Raw genomic sequence first — 25908 nt, forward strand, 5'->3', positions numbered from 1 at the left:
TTTCGTCTTCACGGGTTGCCTACGCAGATTGTCTCGGATAGAGGTGTCCAATTCGTGTCTAAATTCTGGAGGGCTCTCTGTAAACAACTCAAGATTAAATTAAATTTTTCCTCTGCATATCATCCCCAGTCCAATGGACAAGTAGAAAGAATTAACCAGATCTTGGGTGATTATTTGCGACATTTTGTTTCCTCCCGCCAGGATGACTGGGCAGATCTCCTTCCATGGGCCGAATTCTCGTATAACTTCAGGGTCTCTGAATCTTCCTCCAAATCCCCATTTTTCGTGGTGTACGGCCGTCACCCTCTTCCCCCCCTCCCTACCCCCTTGCCCTCTGGTCTGCCCGCTGTGGATGAAATTTCTCGTGACCTTTCCATTATATGGAGAGAGACCCAAAATTCTCTCTTACAGGCTTCTTCACGCATGAAGAGGTTCGCGGATAAGAAAAGAAGAGCTCCCCCCGTTTTTTCCCCTGGAGACAAGGTATGGCTCTCCGCTAAATATGTCCGCTTCCGTGTCCCTAGCTACAAGTTGGGACCACGCTATCTTGGTCCTTTCAAAATTTTGTGTCAAATTAATCCTGTCTCTTATAAACTTCTTCTTCCTCCTTCTCTTCGTATCCCTAATGCCTTTCACGTCTCTCTTCTCAAACCACTCATCCTCAACCGTTTTTCTCCCAAATCTGTTCCTCCCACTCCTGTTTCCGGCTCCTCGGACGTCTTCTCGGTCAAGGAAATTTTGGCTGCCAAAAAGGTCAGAGGGAAAAATTTTTTTTTAGTAGACTGGGAGGGTTGTGGTCCTGAAGAGAGATCCTGGGAACCTGAGGACAACATCCTTGACAAAAGTCTGCTCCTCAGGTTCTCAGGCTCCAAGAAGAGGGGGAGACCCAAGGGGGGGGGTACTGTTACGCCGAGCGCTCCGGGTCCCCGCTCCTCCCCGGAGCGCTCGCTTCACTCTCTCCGCTGCAGCGCTCCGGTCACGTCCTCTGACCCGGGGCGCTGCGATCCCGCTGCCAGCCGGGATGCGATTCGCGATGCGGGTAGCGCCCGCTCGCGATGCGCACCCCGGCTCCCCTACCTGACTCGCTCCCCGTCTGTTCTGTCCCGGCGCGCGCGGCCCCGCTCCCTAGGGCGCGCGCGCGCCGGGTCTCTGCGATTTAAAGGGCCACTGCGCCGCTGATTGGCGCAGTGGTTCCAATTAGGATAATCACCTGTGCACTTCCCTATATTACCTCACTTCCCTTGCACTCCCTTGCCGGATCTTGTTGCCTTAGTGCCAGTGAAAGCGTTCCTTGTGTGTTCCTTGCCTGTGTTTCCAGACCTTCTGCCGTTGCCCCTGACTACGATCCTTGCTGCCTGCCCCGACCTTCTGCTACGTCCGACCTTGCTTCTGCCTACTCCCTTGTACCGCGCCTATCTTCAGCAGCCAGAGAGGTGAGCCGTTGCTAGTGGATACGACCTGGTCACTACCGCCGCAGCAAGACCATCCCGCTTTGCGGCGGGCTCTGGTGAAAACCAGTAGTGGCTTAGAACCGGTCCACTAGCACGGTCCACGCCAATCCCTCTCTGGCACAGAGGGTCCACTACCTGCCAGCCGGCATCGTGACAAGGTTTTATAAAAGATTCTACCCTAGGAAGCTACTTAAAATTTCTTTTTCCATAAGGTTTTACTGAAAGTATCTCCTAATGTCAAATAATTTTTTTTATTTGATGCATGATCTAATGTAACAACAAAGTCCAGAAGCTAATGGAAAAACTTTTTTTTTTTTTTTTTTTTGATTAATGAAGATCTTCGAGATGTATTACTGGATTGGCCGGTGATTACTTATTGGCGTAGTAATAATTTGAGAGACATGTTAATCCACAGCTATCTACAGACAAAACTGGCTCGCGGAGCTGTTTCATGGGATAACAATTTTTTTTTTTTTTTTTTTTTTGAAGAGAGGCCCTGATATTTCAATTGGTTTGAAAACATTGGAGTGATTTGCCTATAACAACCAATCACAGCTCCGTTTTCATAATTTAAATGGGCACTGTCTGATTCAAAAACTTTTCATATGTTGTATATCTTGGCAAAACATTAACCTTTCTAATATACTTCATAAGAATATTTTATTTGCTTTTTATAGAAATCATGGCTTATAAAACCATGGATTTTTCCAAGCTGAAGCACAGGCATGGACAAAGTCCAGTAAGTGAGGGTGGGCTAGCATTCTTCAGTGCTCTCTCCTGTCTGATAGTACTTGTCTGTGCTCTCTCCTGTCTGATAGGACTCCTCTGTGCTCTCTCCTGTCTGATAGGACTCCTCTGTGCTCTCTCCTGTCTGATAGGACTCCTCTGTGCTCTCTCCTGTCTGATAGCACTCCTCTGTGCTCTCTCCTGTCTGATAGCACTCCTCTGTGCTCTCTCCTGTCTGATAGGACTCCTCTGTGCTCTCTCCTGTCTGATAGCACTCCTCTGTGCTCTCTCCTGTCTAATAGCACTCCTCTGTGCTCTCTCCTGTCTGATAGCACTTCTCTGTGCTCTTTCCTGTCTGATAGGACTCCATTGTGCTCTCTCCTATCTGATAGGAGGACTCTTCTGTGCTCTCTCCTGTTTGATAGGAGGACTCCTCTGTGCTCTCTCCTGTCTGATAGGAAGACTCCTCTGTGCTCTCTCCTGTCTGAAAGGAGGACTCATCTGTGCTCTCTCCTGTCTGATAGGAGGACTCCTCTGTGCTCTCTCCTGTCTGATAGGAGGACTCCTCTGTGCTCTCTCCTGTCTGATAGGAGGACTCCTCTGTGCTCTCTCTTTTCCTAGCAGACAGGAGAGAGCAGAGAGGAATGCTAGCCCACCCTCACTTACTGGACTTTGTCCATGCCTGTGCTTCAGCTTAGACAAAGCCATGGTTTTAATAGACATGATTTCTATAAAAAGGACATAAAACTTTCTTATGAAGTATATCACAAAGGTTAATGTTTTGCCAAGATGTACAACATATAAAAAGTTTTTGTATCTGACATTTAATGTACATTGGTAAAGCACCAACAGTGATAAATCTGGGCCAGAGTGCTAACATTCTGGTGCTGGCCAAACGGAAGCTTTACATTTTCAGACGTCACTATCAATGGTGATATAGAAAATTTGGGCACTGCAGCTCATAATTAATTTTCCAAGGTATATTATGGTTTTACACCTATACCTTTAGGTGTTAAGTGAAATATATAGCAAAACAAAAGTAACCATACACCTCAAGGGAAATACCAGGGTTACATGTACGTGATGAATAAATGTAGAAGTGTTAACATAAGTGACCATGCTTCAATTACTAGATTTTATTAAAACTTGAATATGCATGAAAATTGTACCTCTTGTCACAGGGCCCTTGTGGCAGGAATAAATGCACAACAATGATATCAATATAAAAGTATTATTGGATAAAATTGGATAGAAAAGAACACTACTACATTAAATCCAGCATGTGGAAATGACAGTCCTGTATAAAGTCAGCTTGGTATACAGTTCATATGGTGGGGTCTCCCCTGTATAGAATGTCAGCAAGCATCTGCTGGTATATTACCTGTGAGGTCAGGCGTCTGATACGGAGTAGTTGTACTGAGGACTTGGTAATGCACGCTAGATGGAAAGCGCTGGCGGGCGCTGCTGCGGTTGGTCCGTATGCACCGAACCCCGTAGATACCGCAGGTTGTTGTAGTAGATGTAGCTGTGCAAATCACAGAGAGCGCGGGCAGGCGCTGGTGGTTCGGCTGGGTCCTGTTACAGCGGCACTTGGAAAGATGGAATCGCCAAGGAGAGTCCTCGTGACTAGGCGTCTGACATCAGCAATGATCTCAGGGTTTCCAGGTATTGTCCCAAAAGATGGATAGCCAGACTGGTTACGTGGATTCGTTTGCTGTATAATAATAATATAGTATGTGTCCATAAATTATAATTCTAGATGCGTTTCAGGGTACTTGTAAATATAAGACATCTACTGAAGAGTAGATTCCTGACATAACTTATGCCAATTTCTGGGAGGTCATGCCCCTTCTACCCTCTGTTAATCGAATGTGGTTTGATATGAACATAAAGAATAGTATGATGAATAATGTTTATATGATCTGTCCGAAAGTTCTTGTGTAAAATAGATACTGCATTCACTTGTACAGTAAAAAAAGGAAACTGTATGTTTATTATTATTCCAGAACCTTAAACAAACTAGAGAGGTGGCTTTGTTTAAAAGGGTACTTCACCCCTAGACATCTCCAAAGGATAAGATGTCTGATCGTGGGGGGTCCCGCCGCTAGGGACCCCAGATATAACGTCACGAGCCTCTGCCCAGCATTGCCAGTCATCCGCAGTGGACCCCCGCGATCAGACATCTTATACCCTATCCTTTGAATAGGGGATAAGATGTCTAGGGGCGGAGTACCCCTTTAGAGAGAAAAATTGTATTCTTTTTTTAATTATCTGAGAAGAGAGAAACAAAAGGCACTCCTTGTGGAGTATCGCTTGCAACAAGAATACCGGGGAAGGGGAGGGTAAATCATCGCTTACCACAGGAGGTTGTGTACCGACATACACAACAATGGTAATCGTATGTAGATGAAATGTGCCTGTCTGCAACCTTCCTGGAACTTGGATTGACAGAATGGACATTTACCCCTCCTCCTCAACATCCTCCTACAGGAATTGATGGGATGGTGTATATGGAGATACCAGCAGCCAGCTGCCCATCATCGATGAGAGGGATGAGGGGATTGCATTAATTCAACAACATCATAAACTATATATAGACTGTGACAGAACATGGATCTATAACTGAATTGAAGCCCTTCTTCTGCTTACTTAAAGATGACTTCATATTCCTGTAAGAACAATTAATGATTTTCTGGACAGATAACATGCTGAAGTGGGTACAGTAGACAGCTGGACTCTATCTGCCCAGTCAGGATTTCAGTTCAGTTTTTTTCATGCTGTGGGAATAAAACAATAATGCAGTAAGAGTTACATTTGTTATTATAGGGACATTTATTTCTTCATTCCAAAGGGGTCATGTCTGTGGCAGGAAAAAAATTGTGAAATACATGTAAAATTTATACGCATTCTAAAGAAATGAACTACTAACATTTTCCGTAACCTTTTGTAAAGATTTATTAAAATTGATAGTGAATGTGTTTTTTTGTATTTATGCAGAGGATATACACTTGGTTATAACCTAAATTGTTACTATCGTAAAAGAAGAAAAAAAAAGGGCAGTCATGCTTTGGAGCTGTCTGCCAATGGAACACATGATAACCTATCCTTTAAATTGGTTGCTTCAAGTGTAGACTACTACAGTAAGTACATGATGATTGTTAAAGGGTCACTCTCATTAAAATGAATTTTTGCTATTGCACTCCTTATGGTAAATATAAAAAAATTCTAATATACTTTGTTTAAAAAAAAATGAAGTTTTCTGTTTTATTTGTGCTTAAAAAAGCTCAAGAGCACATTTTCCCCATCTTATACACAGACTTAGGACCAAAGCCCAAACACAGGAAGTGCAGCCTGGAGTGCTGAGGGGGGGGGAGGGGGGTCCAGACTCATCCAATCACAGCTCCTCTCACACTTAACTGCTATATGCTGTTGGTTGGACACACACCCCTCAGCCCTCCAGGCTGCACTTCCTGTGTTTGGGCTTTGGTCCAAAGTCTGTGTATGAGATGGGGAAAATGTGCTCTTTAGCTTTTTTAAGCACAAATAAAACATAGAAAACTTCATTTTTTTTAAACAAAGTATATTAGAAATATTTTTTATTTACCATAAGGAGTGCAATAGCAATTTTTTTTTAATGAGAGTGCCCATTTAAATCATATAAATAGATCATCTTATTACAGTACTATGAAATGTATAAATATGTATACATATATGTCATATGAGGTGTATTATATGTAGATCTTGTGGAAGATTAGCTTTGTAGAATCAATAAAAAAAAGCATAATATAGCAGTCAGAGACAGGGATACAGAAAAAACATTTAAACAGGGTTTCTCATGTTTTTAGTTTTCAGTAACATACCAAACACAGCCTTTAACCCCTTAAGGACACAGCTCATGGGGGTCCAACTGCTGGGTGAGCTGGGGCACCCAGTGGTCAGATCCTCACAATCAGACACTTATCTCCCTATCCTGTGGTTAGGGATAAGTTTTAAGTACCGAAGTACCCCTTTAAGGCCAAAATGGGCTGTGCAGGATAATGAACATTATATTTTAGTATATCGGACATTTATGCAAAATATATCTTTTTTTTTAATTACTAAATTTTATTTTTTTCACTGTAGGGGGGGGGGGAGTGCTAGTTTGCTACAGTATGTAATGTTACATAGTTACATAGTTAGTACGGTCGAAAAAAGACATATGTCCATCAAGTTCAACCAGGGAATTAAGGGGTAGGGGTGTGGTGCGATATTGGGGAAGGGATGGGATTTCATATTTCTTCATAAGCATTAATGTTATTTTGTTCCAGGAATGTATGTAATCCTGTTTTAAAGCTGTTAATTGTTCCTGCTGTGACCAGTTCCTGAGGTAGACTGTTCCATAAATTCACAGTCCTCACGGTAAAGAAGGCGTGTCGCCCCTTGAGACAAAACTTTTTTTTCTCCAGACGGAGGGAGTGCCCCCTCGTCCTTTGGGGGGGTTTAACCTGGAACAGTTTTTCTCCATATTTTTTGTATGGGCCATTAATATACTTATATACGTTTATCATATCCCCCCCTTAAACGTCTCTTCTCAAGACTAAACAATTGTAACTCCTTTAATCGCTCCTCATAGCTAAGATGTTCCATGCCCCATATTAGTTTAGTCGCGCGTCTCTGCACCCTTTCCAGCTCCACAGTGTCCCTTTTATGGACAGGCGACCAAAACTGAACAGCATATTCCAGGTGAGGCCGTACCAATGCTTTATAAAGGGGGAGTATTATGTCCCTGTCCCCTGAGTCCATGCCTCTTTTGATACATGACAATATCCTGTCGGCTTTGGAAGCAGCAGCCTGACATTGCATGCTATTCTGTAGTCTGTGATCTACAAGTACACCCAGATCCTTCTCTACCAGTGACTCTGCCAGTTTAATCCCCCCTAAGACATACGACGCATGCAGGTTATTAGTACCCAGATGCATAACTTTACATTTATCCACATTGAACCTCATTTGCCAAGTGGATGCCCAGACACTTAGTCTATCCAAGTCATCTTGTAACTTATGCACATCCTCTATAGACTGTACCGTGCTACAAAGCTTGGTGTCATCTGCAAAGATAGAAACAGAGCTGTTAATACCATCCTCTATATCATTGATAAATAAATTAAACAACAGCGGGCCCAGTACTGAACCTTGGGGTACACCACTAATTACCGGGGACCAATCAGAGTACGAATCATTGACCACCACTCTCTGGGTACAATCCATGAGCCAGTGTTCAATCCAGTTACAAACTAAAATTTCCAAACCCAAAGACCTTAACTTACCTGTCAGACGTCTATGAGGGACAGTATCAAATGCTTTAGCAAAATCCAGAAATACTATATCCACAGCCATTCCTCTGTCAAGGCTTCTACTCACCTCTTCATAAAAGCAAATTAGATTGGTTTGACAACTTCTATCCTTAGTAAACCCATGCTGGCTATCACTTATAATACAATTATCCCCTATGTATTCCTGTATGTAATCCCTTATAAGTCCTTCAAACAATTTACCCACAATGCACGTTAAACTTATCGGTCTATAGTTTCCTGGAGAAGACCTAGAGCCCTTTTTGAAGATTGGCACCACATTCGCCTTGCGCCAGTCCCTTGGCACAATACCAGACACCAGTGAATCTCTAAATATCATGAACAGGGGTACAGATATTACTGAACTTACCTCTCTAAGAACTCTTGGGTGCAATCCATCTGGCCCTGGAGATTTGCTTACATTTATATTACTTAACTTACCTTGAACCATCTCTACATTAAGCCAGTTCAGTACATTACATGATGGATGTGTTACCAGCACTGACCTGGCCAATGTCAGCTCCTTTTTCCATAGTGTATACAGAACTAAAGAACCCATTCAGTAGCTCCGCCTTCTCTTGATCGCCCGTGACAACCTCCCCATTATCATTATTAAGGGGTCCTACATGCTCTGTCCTTGTTTTTTTTGCATTTATATATCTAAAAAAATATTTAGGATTAGTTTTGCTTTCTTTGGCCACCTGTCTCTTGTTTAGAATTTTTGCTATTTTTATTACATTTTTACAGATTTTATTAAGCTCTTTGTACTGTTTAAATGTTATAGCTGACCCATCAGATTTGAATTTTTTGAAGGCTATTTTTTTGTTGTTTATTGCTCTTTTTACATCAATTGTTAGCCATGTAGGATTTAGTTTTAATCGTTTATATTTGTTCCCTTTTGGTATATATTTAGCTGTATAGTTATTTAGAGTTGATTTAAAGATGTCCCATTTACCTTCTGTATCAGTATTTGAGAACACCTCCCCCCAGTCTATGTCCTGTAGTGCAGCTCTCAGCCCAGGGAAATTTGCCTTTTTAAAGTTATATGTTTTTGTCTTCCCCGCCTGTCTTTGTTTTCTACATTTTAAGTCAAAAGTAACTATATTGTGGTCGCTATTACCAAGGTTTTCCCGCACAGTTACATTACCAACCAGCTCTGCGTTGTTGGAAATGATCAGATCCAACAAGGCATCACTTCTTGTTGGGTCCTCCACAAACTGGCCCATAAAATTATCCTGCAATAAATTTAGGAATTGTTGCCCCTTTGTAGTTTTAGCCAACCCCGGACCCCAATCTATATCTGGATAGTTAAAATCTCCCATTATTACCACTGTACCTGCCCGGGCGGCCCTCTCTATTTGTTTATACAGCTGACCTTCTATCTCTTCAGTGATATTAGGGGGTCTGTAGATTACACCAAGTATTATTTTTTCAGTATTTCCCTCCTTTTGTAATTCTACCCACAGTGATTCCACATCCTCAGAATCATCACACACTATGGCATCGTTCACACTGACTTTCATACCACTTCTTACATACAGACAGACTCCACCACCTTTTCTGTTCATTCTATCCTTGCGAAACAATGTAAACCCCTGCAGATTGACAGCCCAGTCATGCAAGGAGTCCAGCCATGTCTCAGTGACCCCAACTATATCAATATGTTCCTCCAGTATAAAGGCCTCAAGCTCCCCCATTTTATTTGCTAGGCTTCTGGCATTTGTGAACATACACTTTACATTTCCATCCTTTATGTTATTGGGGTTAATGGGATTCAAGGGTGTAAGTTTTATTTTCCTATGAAGCCTATTCCTATTAACTATTCTAACCCCTCCCTCCGCTCCACCCCCAGGTACATTTATAATTCCCACCTCTCTATCTACACTATCTTTCCCCTCTTTGCTGTAGGTTCCCTCCCCCCAAGTCCCTAGTTTAAACACTCCTCCACCCTTCTAGCCATCTTCTCCCCAAGCAAAGCTGCACCCTCCCCATTGAGGTGCAGCCCGTCCCTACGGTAGAGCCGGTAACCGACAGCGAAGTCAGCCCAGTTTTCCATGAACCCAAACCCTTCCTTCCTACACCAGCTTCTGAGCCACTTGTTTACCTCCCTGATCTCCCGCTGCCTCTCTGGTGCGGCTCGTGGTACTGGTAGTATTTCAGAAAATACTACATAGTTACATAGTTAGTACGGTCGAAAAAAGACATATGTCCATCAAGTTCAACCAGGGAATTAAGGGGTAGGAGTGTGGCGCGATATTGGGGAAGGGATGGAATTTTATATTTCTTCATAAGCATTAATGTTATTTTGTTCCATGAATTTATCTAATCCTGTTTTAAAGCTGTTAATTGTTCCTGCTGTGACCAGTTCCTGAGGTAGACCGTTCCATAAATTCACAGTCCTCACGGTAAAGAAGGCGTGTCGCCCCTTGAGACTAAACTTTTTCTTCTCCAGACGGAGGGAGTGCCCCCTCGTCCTTTGGGGGGGTTTAACCTGGAACAGTTTTTCTCCATATTTTTTGTATGGGCCATTAATATACTTATATACGTTTATCATATCCCCCCTTAAACGTCTCTTCTCAAGACTAAACAATTGTAACTCCTTTAATCTCTCCTCATAGCTAAGATGTTCCATGCCCCATATTAGTTTAGTCGCACGTCTCTGCACCCTTTCCAACTCCGCAGTGTCCCTTTTATGGACAGGTGCCCAAAACTGAACAGCATATTCCAGGTGAGGCCGTACCAATGCTTTATAAAGGGGGAGTATTATGTCCCTGTCCCTTGAGTCCATGCCTCTTTTGATACATGACAATATCCTGCCGGCTTTGGAAGCAGCAGCCTGACATTGCATGCTATTCTGTAGTCTGTGATCTACAAGTACACCCAGATCCTTCTCTACCAGTGACTCTGACAGTTTAATCCCCCCTAAGACATACGATGCATGCAGGTTATTAGTACCCAGATGCATAACTTTACATTTATCCACATTGAACCTCATTTGCCAAGTGGATGCCCAGACACTTAGTCTATCCAAGTCATCTTGTAACTTATGCACATCCTCTATAGACTGTACCGTGCTACAAAGCTTGGTGTCATCTGCAAAGATAGAAACAGAGCTGTTAATACCATCCTCTATATCATTGATAAATAAATTAAACAACAGCGGGCCCAGTACTGAATCTTGGGGTACACCACTAATAACCGGGGACCAATCAGAGTACGAATCATTGACCACCACTCTCTGGGTACGATCCATGAGCCAGTGTTCAATCCAGTTACAAACTAAAATTTCCAAACCCAAAGACCTTAACTTACCTGTCAGACGTCTGTGAGGGACAGTATCAAACGCTTTAGCAAAATCCAGAAACACTATATCCACAGCCATTCCTCTGTCAAGGCTTCTACTCACCTCTTCATAAAAGCAAATTAGATTGGTTTGACAACTTCTATCCTTAGTAAACCCATGCTGGCTATCACTTATAATACAATTATCCCCTATGTATTCCTGTATGTAATCCCTTATAAGTCCTTCAAACAATTTACCCACAATGCACGTTAAACTTACCGGTCTATAGTTTCCTGGGGAAGACCTAGAGCCCTTTTTGAAGATTGGCACCACATTCGCCTTGCGCCAGTCCCTTGGCACAATACCAGACACCAGAGAATCTCTAAATATCATGAACAGGGGTACAGATATTACTGAACTTACCTCTCTAAGAACTCTTGGGTGTAGTCCATCCGGCCCTGGGGATTTGCTTACATTTATATCACTTAACTTACCTTGTACCATCTCTACATTAAGCCAGTTCAGTACATTACATGATGTGTTACCAACACTGACCTGGCCAATGTCAGCTTCTTCTTCCATAGTGTATACAGAACTAAAGAACCCATTCAGTAGCTCCGCCTTCTCTTGATCGCCTGTGACAACCTCCCCATTATCATTATTAAGGGGTCCTACATGCTCTGTCCTTGGTTTTTTTGCATTTATATATCTAAAAAAATATTTAGGATTAGTTTTGCTTTCTTTGGCCACCTGTCTCTCATTTTGAATTTTTGCTGTTTTTATTACATTTTTACAGATTTTATTAAGCTCCTTGTACTGTTTAAATGTTATAGCTGACCCATCAGATTTGTATTTTTTGAAGGCTATTTTTTTGTTGTTTATTGCTCTTTTAACATCATGTGTCAGCCATGTAGGATTTAGTTTTAATCGTTTATATTTGTTCCCCTTTGGTATATATTTAGATGTATAGTTATTTAGAGTTGATTTAAAGATGTCCCATTTACCTTCTGTATCAGTATTTGAGAACACCTCCCCCCAGTCTATGTCCTGTAGTGCAGCCCTCAGCCCAGGGAAGTTTGCCTTTTTAAAGTTATATGTTTTTGCCTTCCCCGCCTGTCTTTGTTTTCTACATTTTAAGTCAAAAGTAACTATATTGTGGTCGCTATTACCAAGGTTTTCCCGCACAGTTACATTACCAACCAGCTCTGCGTTGTTGGAAATGATCACTTCTTGTTGGGTCCTCCACAAACTGGCCCATAAAATTATCCTGCAATAAATTTAGGAATTGTCGCCCCTTTGTAGTTTTAGCCAACCCCGGACCCCAATCTATATCTGGATAGTTAAAATCTCCCATTATTACCACTGTACCTGCCCGGGCGGCCCTCTCTATTTGTTTATGAAGCCGAACTTCTATCTCTTCAGTGATATTAGGGGGTCTGTAGATTACCCCAAATATTATTTTTTCAGTATTTCCCTCCTTTTGTAATTCTCCCCACAGTGATTCCACCTCCTCAAAATCATCACACACTATTGCATCGTTCACACTGACTTTCATACCACTTCTTACATACAGACAGACTCCACCACCTTTTCTGTTCATTCTATCCTTGCGAAACAATGTAAACCCCTGCAGATTGACAGCCCAGTCATGCGAGGAGTCCAGCCATGTCTCAGTGACCCCAACTATATCAATATGTTCCTCCAGTATCAAGGCCTCAAGCTCCCCCATTTTATTTGCTAGGCTTCTGGCATTTGTGAACATACACTTTACATTTCCATCCTTTATGTTATTGGGGTTAATGGGATTCAAGGGTGTAAGTTTTATTTTCCTATGAAGCCTATTCCTATTAACTATTCTAACCCCTCCCTCCGCTCCACCCCCAGGTACATTTATAATTCCCACCTCTCTATCTACACTATCTTCCCCCTCTTTGCTGTAGGTTCCCTCCCCCCAAGTCCCTAGTTTAAACACTCCTCCACCCTTCTAGCCATCTTCTCCCCAAGCAAAGCTGCACCCTCCCCATTGAGGTGCAGCCAGTCCCTACGGTAGAGCCGGTAACCGACAGCGAAGTCAGCCCAGTTCTCCATGAACCCAAACCCTTCCTTCCTACACCAGCTTCTGAGCCACTTGTTTACCTCCCTGATCTCCCGCTGCCTCTCTGGTGTGGCTCGTGGTACTGGTAGTATTTCAGAAAATACTACCTTGGAGGTCCTTGCCTTAAGCTTGCGGCCTAAGTCCCTGAAATCATTTTTAAGGACACTCCACCTACCTCTTACTTTGTCATTGGTGCCAATATGTACCATGACTGCTGGGTCCTCTCCAGCCCCGCCCAGCAACCTGTCAACCCGATCCGCGATGTGCCGAACTCGTGCGCCAGGCAGACAACACACTGTTCGGCGATCCCGGTCTTTGTGACAGATTGCCCTGTCTGTCCCCCTAATAATTGAGTCCCCCACCACTAATACCTGTCTGGACTGCCCTGTACTCCTCCCTCCCTCCTTACTGGAGCAGACACCCCCCTGGCGGTCAGAGGCGGTATCCTGCTGCAGTTCTGCTAGCTCTGTAATGGCATCCCCCTCATCTGCCAAGCGGGCAAACTTGTTGGGGTGTGCCAGTTCAGGACTAGCCTCCCTGACACTTTTTCCCCTACCCCTCTTTCTAACTGTAACCCAGCTAACTGCCTAACTGTCCTGCAACTCCGTCCCACTGTCCTCCCCCACCTCTATTCCCGAGAGTGCCTGCTCAGTGAGCAGGAGACTCCTCTCCATGTTGTTAATGCTTCTCATTGTTGCCAGTCGCCCCTCTAGATGCAGGATCTGGGCTTCCAAACGGACAACTAGCACACATCTCGCACAACAATATGCACCCTCAAAACTGTTGTTCAAGGATTGCATACATTGAACAGGATGTACATTGGACTGCATTTTCCAACATGGAGGCCATCTAGTTATGGGGATTTCACAAATGTATAGGAAAAAACAGACAGTCAAAATTACACTTAAAATTTTTTGTAGACCTTGTGGGTTCAGAAATTAACACTCACAGCGATCTCCACCTCCTGCTTTCAAACTCCTGTTTTTGAAACTCCTCTTTCACGCCCCCTGTTACACAGCAACACTCAGAAGAGCAAGCTCTCAATAAGAGTCCCAAGCTAAGATTTATACACCTGTGCCCAATCTACTCCTCCTCCCCTTAGAGGTGGAACAGAGAAAAAAAAAAAAAAAATGAAAAAGGGTGTTTAAACTCTAACAGTTATCCCACTATGTGCAAGAGAGAAAGACTTACCCAAAATATGAATGTGGACTATAGGCAGTCGCACCCACTCCACAGATTCACTCCGCACAACAGATAATCACAGTTTTTGAAACTCCTCTTTCACGCCCCCTCTTACACAGCAACACTCAGAAGAGCAATAACATAGTACTGATCAATACTATTATCAATCTTCTTGTAAAGCCTGGCTTTCCAGGCTGCACAGAAAGATTGTCCATCCTGCATGCCAGAGGGAAATAAGAAACCTCCGTCAGCCATTTGAGCTCATCCAACCCCTGCGATTGGACAGCAGGGGTGCGGTAAGCCCACCAGATCCTCCAGTTTTGCTAAATATGCCATGATCTGCAATAATAATGACATCTATAGGGTTAATGGCGGACATCAGCATGTTCTCTAATATATGCCTTTATCGGTGAGGCCTTGGCTGCTGCTATTTAATGAGGGCAGCTCCTGCGCCCACTTTATAGCCACTTAGTAAATATACAATGCAGTGTGCCGTTATGCTACAGTGCCATACATTTACAGCGCATGTCCTTAAGGGGTAAACTTCAGGTACAAACAAATACAAAAAGAAAGCCTGCTTGCCAACGCTAAGTGCACAAAATCATCCCTCTCTGTACAAGTGGCTTGCTACCAGTCTCCCAATGAAACAGTTATCAAATGTATTACTCACACAAGGTAAATGTCCCCTTTGAGGCCGCCCAACTTAGGACTCTCATCAGAGGTTCTTCACAGCCTCTCAGGGCAGACTGGGTTACACCAAATATAACCTAATATTTGTAAGCCAAATATCAATCTGCCTCAGCACCTGTGCTGACTTGGGACCTACATGAAAATCTGGAGTGGCCCGATAACAGGACTTACCAAATTCAGGAGCAAGCTTATTCTCTGGATTCCCCATATCTCACCCAGATTTCCCTAAGTGGTATATGTGCTTCCTGACGGGCATCTTGGGGAAATATAGTGATTCTCAATAATCATTCTGGTCCCTGTCTTACATCCACAATCTAAAATCTCTCTGTGCAAAATAATTATCCTTCATGTTCTTTACATGTATTTAATCTTTCAGAAATAACTTAATATTTGAGATGACAAGTTGCACCTGAATAATACTTGCTATTTTTGGTAGACATGACCAGTAATCGATCGGTGTATTCTCTGGATGCTGATTATCTAACATTTCTCCTTTTAAGTGTGCATACATGCTGACTTTCTTATTACTAGTAAACTGGAAATGCAGTCATATGAGACCAATTACATCTTCAACCTGATTAAACTCAGGGAATGACACACCACTTTTTCAGTAAAACTTTTTTTTATTTTTTTTTTTAATCCTTGGTCAAAATAATATGTGCAGAATTCTAATGAATTATGGAGGAAAGATATATATGTTTGTACCGTTTTTTTTTTTTTTAGTTTTGGAGATCACCACTAATTTGAACAGTAAATTGAACAGAACAAGGATAGTTTCAGAGAGTGGAAACTTAAGCAAATGCCCAGTGCTCCAATTTCCTAGGGTGCTTGTGAATAGGGCCCTAAGTTGATAACCTGGAAATCATTAAATTTCTCAGTCAGGTTTTGTGGTCATATAGGCTCTGTTCACACTTTGTTTGCTTGCATAGGCTACGGTCTGAGAAAATATTTACCTAAAGGAGTACTTCAGCAAAAAAATTAAGGATAAATAGCTGATCATCGGGGTCTGACCATTGGGATCCCCCACAATCACTGGGATGGGAACTGGTGCTCAGTGAGGAGCACATGCTGTAGACTGCCTTCTCTCCATTCATTTCTATGGAAGCATCTAAAATACCTGAATGTAGCACTCACCGGGCATCATCGGCGCTCTTATAGAAATGAATGGAGCTTGATCCATGTGGGCCATTCTGTCCATTTGATTGACATGTTGTATTGTTATATGGTCTCAAAGCAGAAATAATGTTATGTGGTGTCGGTCGTTTGGCCTGTGATTGTCTGAACCTGTGAGTCTTAGTCTTTCTCTTATGATAAGGATGTTGAGTGGTTGTTGTATCTGAGAGGAACCCTTCAGTTCCTAACGTCTCTGATTCAGAGACATCAGTACGTCTCAAGGGTTGTTGATGTGAGTAGTTAGGTTTATATTGTGTATTGGAGTTATTATGTCCCCGGTAAGTGTACACTTGGTCGTTGGCAAAGTCAGTGTAATCCCTGATGTATTGTTATGTTTCTTGTCTTTAATCTCATTTTTAAATTGGTCCAAATGACCTTGCAACCTTGTTTTTAGACCTGCACACTCTGAATGTGCAGAGAATTTCTGTATACCTTTTAGGTCAGACTCAAGTTCTTGACTCACACTCATAAGATGTTTTTTCTCATATTCTAAGAGGTAATTTATCATACACAATGAATTTTCAGTTTGGAACTGTTCCCAACCTTTAATGAATGAGTTATCTGCATGATGTGAATTTGGCACAATTGGGATACGGTGACCACGGTAAACTATATGCTGCTGTGCATATGTGTCCAAACTACGAACCTCCCACCGAGACCTGATATACTTTTTGTATGTCTTGGATAAGCCCCTAATGGCTTGTTGTATATTCGTTTGGTCTGGTGGTAGGTTATCCGTAGAGAAAACCTGTAAAGCTTCTGCTGCAAAACTCTCCAAACTTAATTGTTGTGAGAGAAAGCCCGCCATAACAAGTGGCGAGCACAAGGTGGGTATATCACAGAGAACTTAATCTCCAACAACTAATAACTAACAAATCACCCAAAAAGGGAATAAGGGGCCCTCTCAATTTATTCACTAATAACCAAGGCCGTAGCCAGGGGTAAAATACCCCTATTTGAATACCCCTAAAATATTACTTTTATTGGATGCTATTATAAAACCAGTGTTGTAACCCAGAAATTTTAAAATAGATGCCAGATGGGTGGTATATTAGTAGTGTACAACATGGTAAATTCCCTCACGTTCCAGAATCTAGGGTACTGCAGATGCCCAACAACCCATCTGGAGATCAATAAAATGAACACACTAGATTGCCGGCCTCTACATATTTCGCTGTTACAACAGCGTTCTCAAGAGGCAAACAGTGGCAATGGCTGACAAAAGATGGCGAAAGTGCCTTTTATAGACATCCCCTATGATCTCACAATTAGTCGTTCAAATCCCTGGACCAATGATGGATAAGATGACATGTACAATACTGTGTAAGCCAATGAGGTCCCAGCTTCCCTAATTACTTCCTAGGTAAACTCCATTCAAGTGCCAATCACACTGTGTCAATATACTCATGTCAATAAAGATGGTCACATTCCATATGCTGGCGTCATATACTTGCGCCTGCTACATTGGTGACCTCACTCAGACGCACTGCGCATGACAATTCATGCCGCCGGCACGTCCCGATACTCTTGCACTCTGTGCTAGAACTGGAGAACTTCTATTCTCTGGTCCTCTGATATGATCAGTGCACCTGCGTCAATACTTAGTTTATTTTGGAATAGCAATGTGCGCTGCTCATGGATTCAAACTTGGCATCTATTAGGATAAAAAAAACTTTATCTCTAAACATAAATGTTATACAATCATTATGACCTCCAGTCTTTACCTAATGGGCTAATAAAGATATATATAAATAACAGGGATCCGGGTATAAATGGGACTTGACACCATAATTTTATATTATTCATGTATTCTGATACACTATACAGATAAGTACAATATACTATAATACAAAGTTTCTCAAATATTTCATGATCTTTATATAAATAGGTACAGTGAAACAGTACAATTATTGTCCACCTGCAACCATCTTTTTATATAATATATGCAACTCAATTAGTATGACTAAATTAACAATGACAAAGGTATAATAACAACATTAAGCCCATCAGGAATATCGGTATTAATAATACAGCCTATCACAACCGATCATCAAATTCAGTACGTTATTAATTACTAACCATTATTAATTGTCCATTCCATAGAAAATATTAATGCCTGGGATATATTCCATGATTAAGTAATAGAAATATTATTTACAAAAAAGCAGCAAAGGAAAAACCTTCATTAATGCCCTGTGGTCCAAATCCACTTAGCTTCTTCCCGTAAGAGAAGATTATCAAAATCTCCCTTTCTGGGTCCCATTTTAAGTTGGCACAGACCTACAAAAAGTAATTCTTGCCCTCTACCATTGTGAAATACATGCACATGTCTGGCCAGTGGTGTATTGATTTGGGTCCTAATGTTGCTCAGATGTTGTGATATGCATCTACAAAATTCTTGTGTAGTTTTGCCTATATACCACTTAGGGCATGGACATTGGGCAATATATATAATATTGCATGTTCCGCAGTTAATAAATTGTCAGATTTGATAGGACTGTCCATCCACTGGATTGCACATCTCTTAGTTTTTTTTTTATGTTTTGGCAAAATTTGCAATGGCCACAGGGGTACATACCCACAGTGTGGTTAACTAAACATGTTCTTCCCTTCTCCTTAGTTCTTAGGTGACTATGCACAAGCTGGTCCTTAAGGCTGGGTCCCTTTCTAAATGTGATGCTAGGTGATGTGCCAATAACTGGTGAGAGGCCCTCGACAGTAGATACCAGTGTCTCCTTAGAATTGCCATTACCTGATCTACATGGCCATCATAGGTGCCAATACTTCTAACCTTTTTAGAGATGTGACATTCTCTAGTTTTGGTAAATAGTGTGTTTCTTCAAAAGTTACAGGCTCGTTGGTATGTATGTTTTAGATGTTTTCGAGGATAAGCCCTCTGTCGGAATCTCTGATATAAGTTCGTACTTTCCTGTACAAAATTGGCCTCCTCCGAGAAATTCCTCCTTGCCCTGAGGTACTGGCCTATCGGAATGCTCTTTTTTAGGGAGACCGTGTGCCATCTACCCCAGTGTAGGAGGGAGTTGGTTGATGTTGGTTTACGGAAAATATCTGTCTGGATTATGTCCATCTATGTAGATGGTTAAGTCCAAAAAGTTAATGGACCGTCCACCGAGCTCCGATGTGAAGGCCATCCCAATTTCGTTACAGTTAAGTTTTTCGACAAATTCCTGAAACAAAGTGACTGGGCCATCCCATAAGATAAGCACTTCATCTATGTAACGTCCATAAAAAGAAATGTGCTCAGTGAATAAACTAACGTGCTCTCCCACCATCCCCAAAACTAATTTGCATAATTAGGTGCACAAGAAGCCCCCATAGCAGTGCCTTGTGTCTGGTGCTCATGAAAGATAGTGCTTTTAGTACTTAGGAACCTAGAGACAGCTGCAATGCCTAGTTCATGTCTGATGTTACTGTATAGACTCTCGGTGTCTAAGCTAGTCAGAATAGTGGAGTCAGTGACAGTAATATTGTTCAATTTCAAGACTGTGTCCTTGGTGTCTTGTAGGTAAGAAGGAAGTGACAAAAGGAGATAGTATGTGATCTAGATAGACACTACCACCCTGTGTGAGACAGTTATTTTCCGAGACAATAGGTCTCCCCTTCAGTGGATTTGTGCATTTTAGGAAGTGCATAGAAAGTGGCAATAGTGGGACGGGAATTAAATAGTACTTTGAATTCGTCGACAGAGATCAATCCTATCTCTTTTGCAGAGAGTAACAGTGCCTTGTACTCCATGAAATATTCATTTGTGGGATCTGACAGAAGGGCCATGGCCATCTCAATATAGGCCTTTTTATCCGTCACGACAATGTTGCCGCCCATATCACTGGGCTTGATAACGATTTCTTCCTTCTTACTCAACGATTCTAATGCCTATATCTTTGACCTATCTAAATTGGACTCTATTCTCTCACTCCTTTTGGAGAATGTTGCCTAGCTCTTGTGTGACTATATCGACAAAGATCTCTATATTAGGATATTGTGAAAATGATGGAGTGAGTTTAGACTTAGGTTTTAGATCAGTCAATGGTGCTTCAATATGCATCATCACACCCTCACTCTCCAAGAGTAAGTCTTGTAGTTGATGTCTGGCAATTTCATCCTGTTTAACTGGGTTTTGGAGTTGCTATCCCTTTGTATGTGCCATTTGTGGAGGGCAAGCTTACGCGCAAATAAATTAACCTCTTAAGGACGCAGGGCGTCTCTGACGGCCCCGAACAGCCAGAGCCTGCAGGGGTGAGGTGGCACTGGTGCCACCTCACGATCGCCCTGATTCGTCGGCCGGATTACCGGCCGACCAATCAGGGCGCCTGCTGCGGGTGTCACTCCCGCACCCGCTCCGCCCCTCTTCCGGAGGGCGTGAGCGGGGCGCGGGAAGACGACCCCGGGTGCTGGGGACCCCGATCCCCGGCGTCCATGTTGGGATCGGGGCCCCAGGAGCGACGGCGGCGGCGAGGGACTTTCCTGCGATGAAGCAGCAGCAGGAGGTGAGTTACAGCCTCCTGCTGTTGCTTAGCAACAGCTCCCAGCATGCAAAAAGGGCATGCTGGGAGCTGTAGTTATGCAACAGCAGGAGGCAGACCACCACAACTCCCAGCATTCCCTTATGGGCATGCTGGGACTTATGGTTTTGCAACAGCTGGAGGCACATTTTTTCTATGGAAAAGTGTACCTTCAGCTGTTGTATAACTACAACTCCCAGCTTGCACAAACAGCTAAAGTGCATGCTGGGAGTTGTAGTGGTGCATCTGCTGGTTGCATAACTACAACTCCCAGCATGCCCGTTGGCTGTCGGTGACTGCTGAGAGTTGTAGTTTTGCAACAGCTGAAGGCACACTGGTTGTGAAACTTAGAGTTTTTTTTTTTTACCTAACTCAGTGTTTCACGACCGGTGTGCCTCCAGCTGTTGCAAACTACAACTCCCAGCAGTCACCTTACACCATGCACCGTACATGCTGGGAGTTGTAGTTTTGCAACAGCTGGAGGCACACTGGTTTTGAAACACTGAGTAAGGTCACAAACTCCGTGATACATAACCAGTGTGCCTACAGCTGTTGCAAAACTAAAACTCTCAGCATGTACAGTCTGTCAGCGCATGCTGGGAGTTGTAGTTTTGCAACAGCTGGATGTCCCCCCCAATGTGAATGTACAGGGTACACTCACATGGGCGGAGGCTTACAGTAAGTATCGGGCTGCAAGTTTGAGCTGCAGCAAATTTTCTGCAACAGCTCAAACTGCCAGCGAGAAACTACTGTGAACCCCCGCCCATGCGACTGTACCCTAAAAACACTACACTACACTAACACAAAAAATAAAATAAAAAGTAAAAAACACTACATATACACATACCCCTACACAGCCCCCCTCCCCAATAAAAATGAAAAACATCTGGTACGCCACGGTTTCCAAAACGGAGCCTCCAGCTGTTGCAAAACAACAACTCCCAGTATTGTCGGACAGCCGTTGACTGTCCAGGCATGCTGGGAGTTTTACAACAGCTGGAGGCACCCTGTTTGGGAATCACTGACGTTGAATACCCCTATGTCCACCCCTATGCAATCCCTAATTTAGGCCTCAAATGCGCATGGCGCTCTCACTTTGGAGCCCTGACGTATTTCAAGGCAACAGTTAAGGGTCACATATGGGGTATCGCCATACTCGGGAGAAATTGGGCTTCAAATTTTGGGGGGTATTTTCTGCTTTTACCCTTTTTAAAAATGTTAAGTTTTTGGGAAAAGAAGCATTTTAGGTAAAAATTTTTTTTTTTTTTTTACATATGCAATAGTCGTGAAACGCCTGTGGGGTATTAAGGTTCACTTAACCCCTTGTTACATTCCCTGAGGGCTCTAGTTTCCAAAATGGTATGCCATGTGTTTTTTTTGCTGTCCTGGCACCATAGGGGCTTCCTAAATGCGGCATGCCCCCAGAGCAAAATTTGCTTTCAAAAAGCCAAATGTGACTCCTTCTCTTCTGAGACCTGTAGTGCGCCAACAGAGCACTTTTTACCCCCATATGGGGTGTTTTCTGAATCGGGAGAAATTGGGCTTCAAATTTTGGGGGGTATTTTCTGCTTTAACCCTTTGTATAAATGTAAATTTTTTGGGAAACCAAGCATTTTAGGTAAATTTTGTTATTTTTTTTTACATATGCAAAAGTCGTGAAACACCTGTAGGGTATTAAGGTTCACTTTACCCCTTGTTACGTTCCCCGAGGGGTCTAGTTTCCAAAATGGTATGCGATGTGGTTTTTTTTTTGCTGTCCTGGCACCATAGGGGCTTCCTAAATGCGGCATGCCCCCAGAGCAAAATTTCCTTCAAAAAAGCCAAATTTGACCCCTTCTCTTCTGAGACCTGTAGTGCGCCAGCAGAGCACTTTTCACCTGTGGGGTATTAAGGTTCACATTACCCCTTGTTACGTTCCCCGAGGGGTCTAGTTTCCAAAATGGTATGCCATGTGGGGTTTTTTGCTGTTCTGGCACCATAGGGGCTTCCTAAAGGTGACATGCCCCCCAAAAACCATTTGACGCTCCTTCCCTTCTGAGCCCTCTACTGCGCCCGCCGAACACTTTACATAGACATATGAGGTATGTGCTTACTCGAGAGAAATTGGGTTTCAAATACAAGTAAACATTTTCTCCTTTTTACCCCTTGCAAAAATTCAAAAATTGGGTCTACAAGAACATGCGAGTGTAAAAAATGAAGATTGTGAATTTTCTCCTTCACTTTGCTGCTATTCCTGTGAAACCCGTAAAGGGTTGAAACACTTACTGAATGTCATTTTGAATACTTTCGGGGGTGCAGTTTTTATAATGGGGTCATTTATGGGGTATTTCTAATATGAAGACCCTTCAAATCCACTTCAAACCTGAACTGGTCCCTGAAAAAAAGCGAGTTTCAAAATTTTGTGAAAAATTGGAAAATTGCTCCGGAACTTTGAAGCCCTCTGGTGTCTTCCAAAAGTAAAAACTTATCAATTTTATGATGAAAATATAAAGTAGACATATTGTATATGTGAATAAAAAAAAATTATTTGGAATATCCATTTTCCTTACACGCATAGAGCTTCAAAGTTAGAAAAATGCAATATTTTCTAATTTTTCATCAAATTTGGGAATTTTTCACCAAGAAAGGATGCAAGTTACCAAAAAATTTTACCACTACGTTAAAGTAGAACATCTCACGAAAAAAAAATCTCGGAATCAGAATGATAACTAAAAGCATTCCAGAGTTATTAATGTTTAAAGTGACAGTGGTCAGATTTGCAAAAAATGGCCGAGTCCGTAAGGTGAAAAAGGGCTCAGTCCTTAAGGGGTTAATGTCTTTCACCAGGTAAATAAAGCCAGGTAAATTTGAGCAACATTTTATTATGGTTTTTTGTACTAATCTATATAGTGTATCAGAATACGTGAATAATGTTAAATTATGGTGTCAAGTGACATTTATACCCGGATCCCTGATAGATATATATATATATATATATATATATATATAGGTATCTTTATTAGCCCATTAGGTAAAGACTGAAGGTCATAATGATTGTATAGCATTTATGTTTAGAGAGAAAGTTTTTTATCCTAATAGAGACCAGGTTTGAATACATGCGCAGCGCACATTGCTATTCCAAAATAAACTAAGTATCGACGCAGGTGCACTGATAATATTAGAGGACCGGAAAATAGTTCTCCAAAAACACTACTTGACATGCGCAGACTGGTAACGCAAGCGCAGTAATAGCGCAGAGTGAGAGAGTATGGGGACATGCCGGCGGCATGAATGGTCATGCGCGGCGCGTCTAAGTGAGATCACCAATGTAGCGGCCGCAAGTATATGACGCCAGTACACGGAATGGGACCATCTTTATTGACATGAGTATATTGTCAAGTGTGATTGGCACTTGAATGGAGTTTACCTAGGAAGTAATTAGGGAAGCTGGGACCTTATTGGCTTACACAGTATTGTCCAATTGTAGAAAGAACAAAGGCACCCACCCTGTGCTGCGAAAACTTCTTTATTTCTTAAAATCGCATATCAGAGCAGGAAAGCGGCGGCTTGCCGCAGTCAGTTCAGAACGCCAGTGTGTAAGATTGCTGGTGACAGCTGTTTCCTTCCAAGAGGAACTTCAACTGACCATTTCCCCTGACCTGTGCACTCCTCTTTTTAAGTACACTCCCCTTCTAGTGACGTGGAACACAGGTGAGTGGAAATTAGTTACAAGTAGAAAAAGTAAAATGCAGTGCAAATATTCAAATGCAAATACAAAAAATAATAGGTGACACATATGTGCACATATTTAAAGGAACATCTACTTGAAAAAATCTTCTTTCATGCAATGCTACAGAAAGACTCCCATGTGTATTCTATCATTGAGACCTGCTTTTTCCTGCACTTGCGTGCGCAGGATCCATCTGGCTTCTAGTTCACATAATCTCTTGATGTTATCATATTCTTCCATTAAGTCTTAATTTCTGTATACCCATAAACATGAGTTTACTGGTGTTACCGCCATGTATAGCATTGATATGCTCTATCAATCACTGGGACCCTTTTCCTGTGCTGACAGCCTTGACATGTTCCCGGAACCTGATATTGACTGGTCTAATAGTGCTCCCTATGTAAAATCTTTTACATTCACAAATAATAGCGTATACAATATATTTCGTTCTGCAGCACATAGATTCTTTTAGTCCTCTTGTGACACCTCTTATATTCACGTATTTGCCTGTAAGGTAGTATGTACACCAATTACAGTGTCCACACTTGCGGTTCCCTTTTTTTTGCATTTTTTTGCAGCCAGTTGTCTGACTTTTCAGTACCGTTGGAGAAGCGGCTTCTCACTAGTACATCTTTTCGATTTTTTGTGCATTTAAATGTGACCATAGATTTTTGTAGTCTAACGTTCCCTATTGTTGGGTCTGTTTCTATTAATTCCCAATGGGAGAAAATAGATTTTTTAATAACTTCTGCTAAGGGACTGAACTTAAATGAAAAGGAGAAGCGGACGATATCAGTTTCTGAATTCTGCTTATATCTAGTGTGTTTTCGCTGGCTTTTTTTCAGCAGTGTTTTTCGATCAGTTTTTCTTGCTTTTTCCAGGGCTTTTTCTAATGCTTCTTTGGGGTACCCTCTCTCTTGCAGACGCAGAGTTAGAGCACTAGCCTGGGACTCAAAAGTGTCCTCTGAACTATTTATGCGCCTTAGGCGCAGAAATTGTCCATATGGTATTGCAGTTCTAGTGTGAATGGGGAGGTAGCTGTTATAATGTAATATGGTATTAGTTGCTGTAGGCTTGCGATATCCTAGTGTGTTACGTTAACCTTCTGAAATTTTAACCTGTACACCTGTACTGTCTATTTCTTCTTGACTCCATTTAGATGTGAACCGCATGTTCATATCGTTTGTATTAAGAAAAGAGACAAAAAGATTAAACATGTCCGGGGACCCGTCCCACAGCATGAAGATGTCATCCACAAAACGCAGATAGCATCTTACATGTCTTAGGTATGGGTTCCCGGACGAGAAAACATAACGCTCCTCAAAAAATTCTAAAAATAGGTTAGCTAAAGTACATGCGATGGGTGTCCCCATCGCGGTACCACCCTTTTGGGCGTACCATTCTTCCCCAAACTGGTAAACATTATGTTACAGTATAAATCTGAGGGCTTCACTAACAAATGAGATGAAGTCGCTACTTTTATCAGTCCTACCCAGGATAGTCTCTATACAACTTATGGCACACTCCTGGGGGATACGGGTATAAAGCGACTCCACGTCAATCGTGGTGAGGAGACAGCCTTCTGGTAAGGGAGTTCCCTCTAGTGCTACAAGAAATTTGTTCATGTCCTTGACTAATGCTGGCACTTTGTCAAGGAGTGGTCTTAAAAGCCAGTCGATATATTGTGACAGGGGTTCGGTAAAAGAACCGACCCCTGCCACGATAGGTCGACCTGGGGGGCATTCA

The 25908-nt window shown here is 42.4% G+C and overlaps 1 protein-coding gene and 1 long non-coding RNA gene across 6 annotated transcripts in view; one reads left to right on the top strand and one right to left on the bottom strand.

Annotated features, from left to right (window-relative positions):
- Positions 1-25908, top strand: part of GAB3 (GRB2 associated binding protein 3) — a 266527-nt gene that overhangs the window by 66441 nt on the left and 174178 nt on the right. For both annotated transcript variants that reach the window (XM_056539100.1, XM_056539102.1), the window contains one exon: positions 5175-5317. The gene's annotated coding sequence lies outside the window, so the exon portion shown is untranslated. The remainder of the gene's footprint in view (positions 1-5174; positions 5318-25908) is intronic.
- LOC130290902 (uncharacterized) overlaps positions 3023-25908 on the bottom strand; it is a 176702-nt gene continuing 153816 nt past the window's right edge. For all 4 annotated transcript variants that reach the window (XR_008847727.1, XR_008847729.1, XR_008847728.1 and 1 more), the window contains 2 exons: positions 4536-4954; positions 3023-3891 (listed from right to left, as the gene is read on the bottom strand). This is a non-coding gene — a long non-coding RNA (uncharacterized LOC130290902). The remainder of the gene's footprint in view (positions 3892-4535; positions 4955-25908) is intronic.

The sequence above is a fragment of the Hyla sarda genome, chromosome 9, assembly GCF_029499605.1.
Source record: "Hyla sarda isolate aHylSar1 chromosome 9, aHylSar1.hap1, whole genome shotgun sequence".
NCBI classification, from domain to species: Eukaryota; Metazoa; Chordata; class Amphibia; order Anura; family Hylidae; genus Hyla; species Hyla sarda.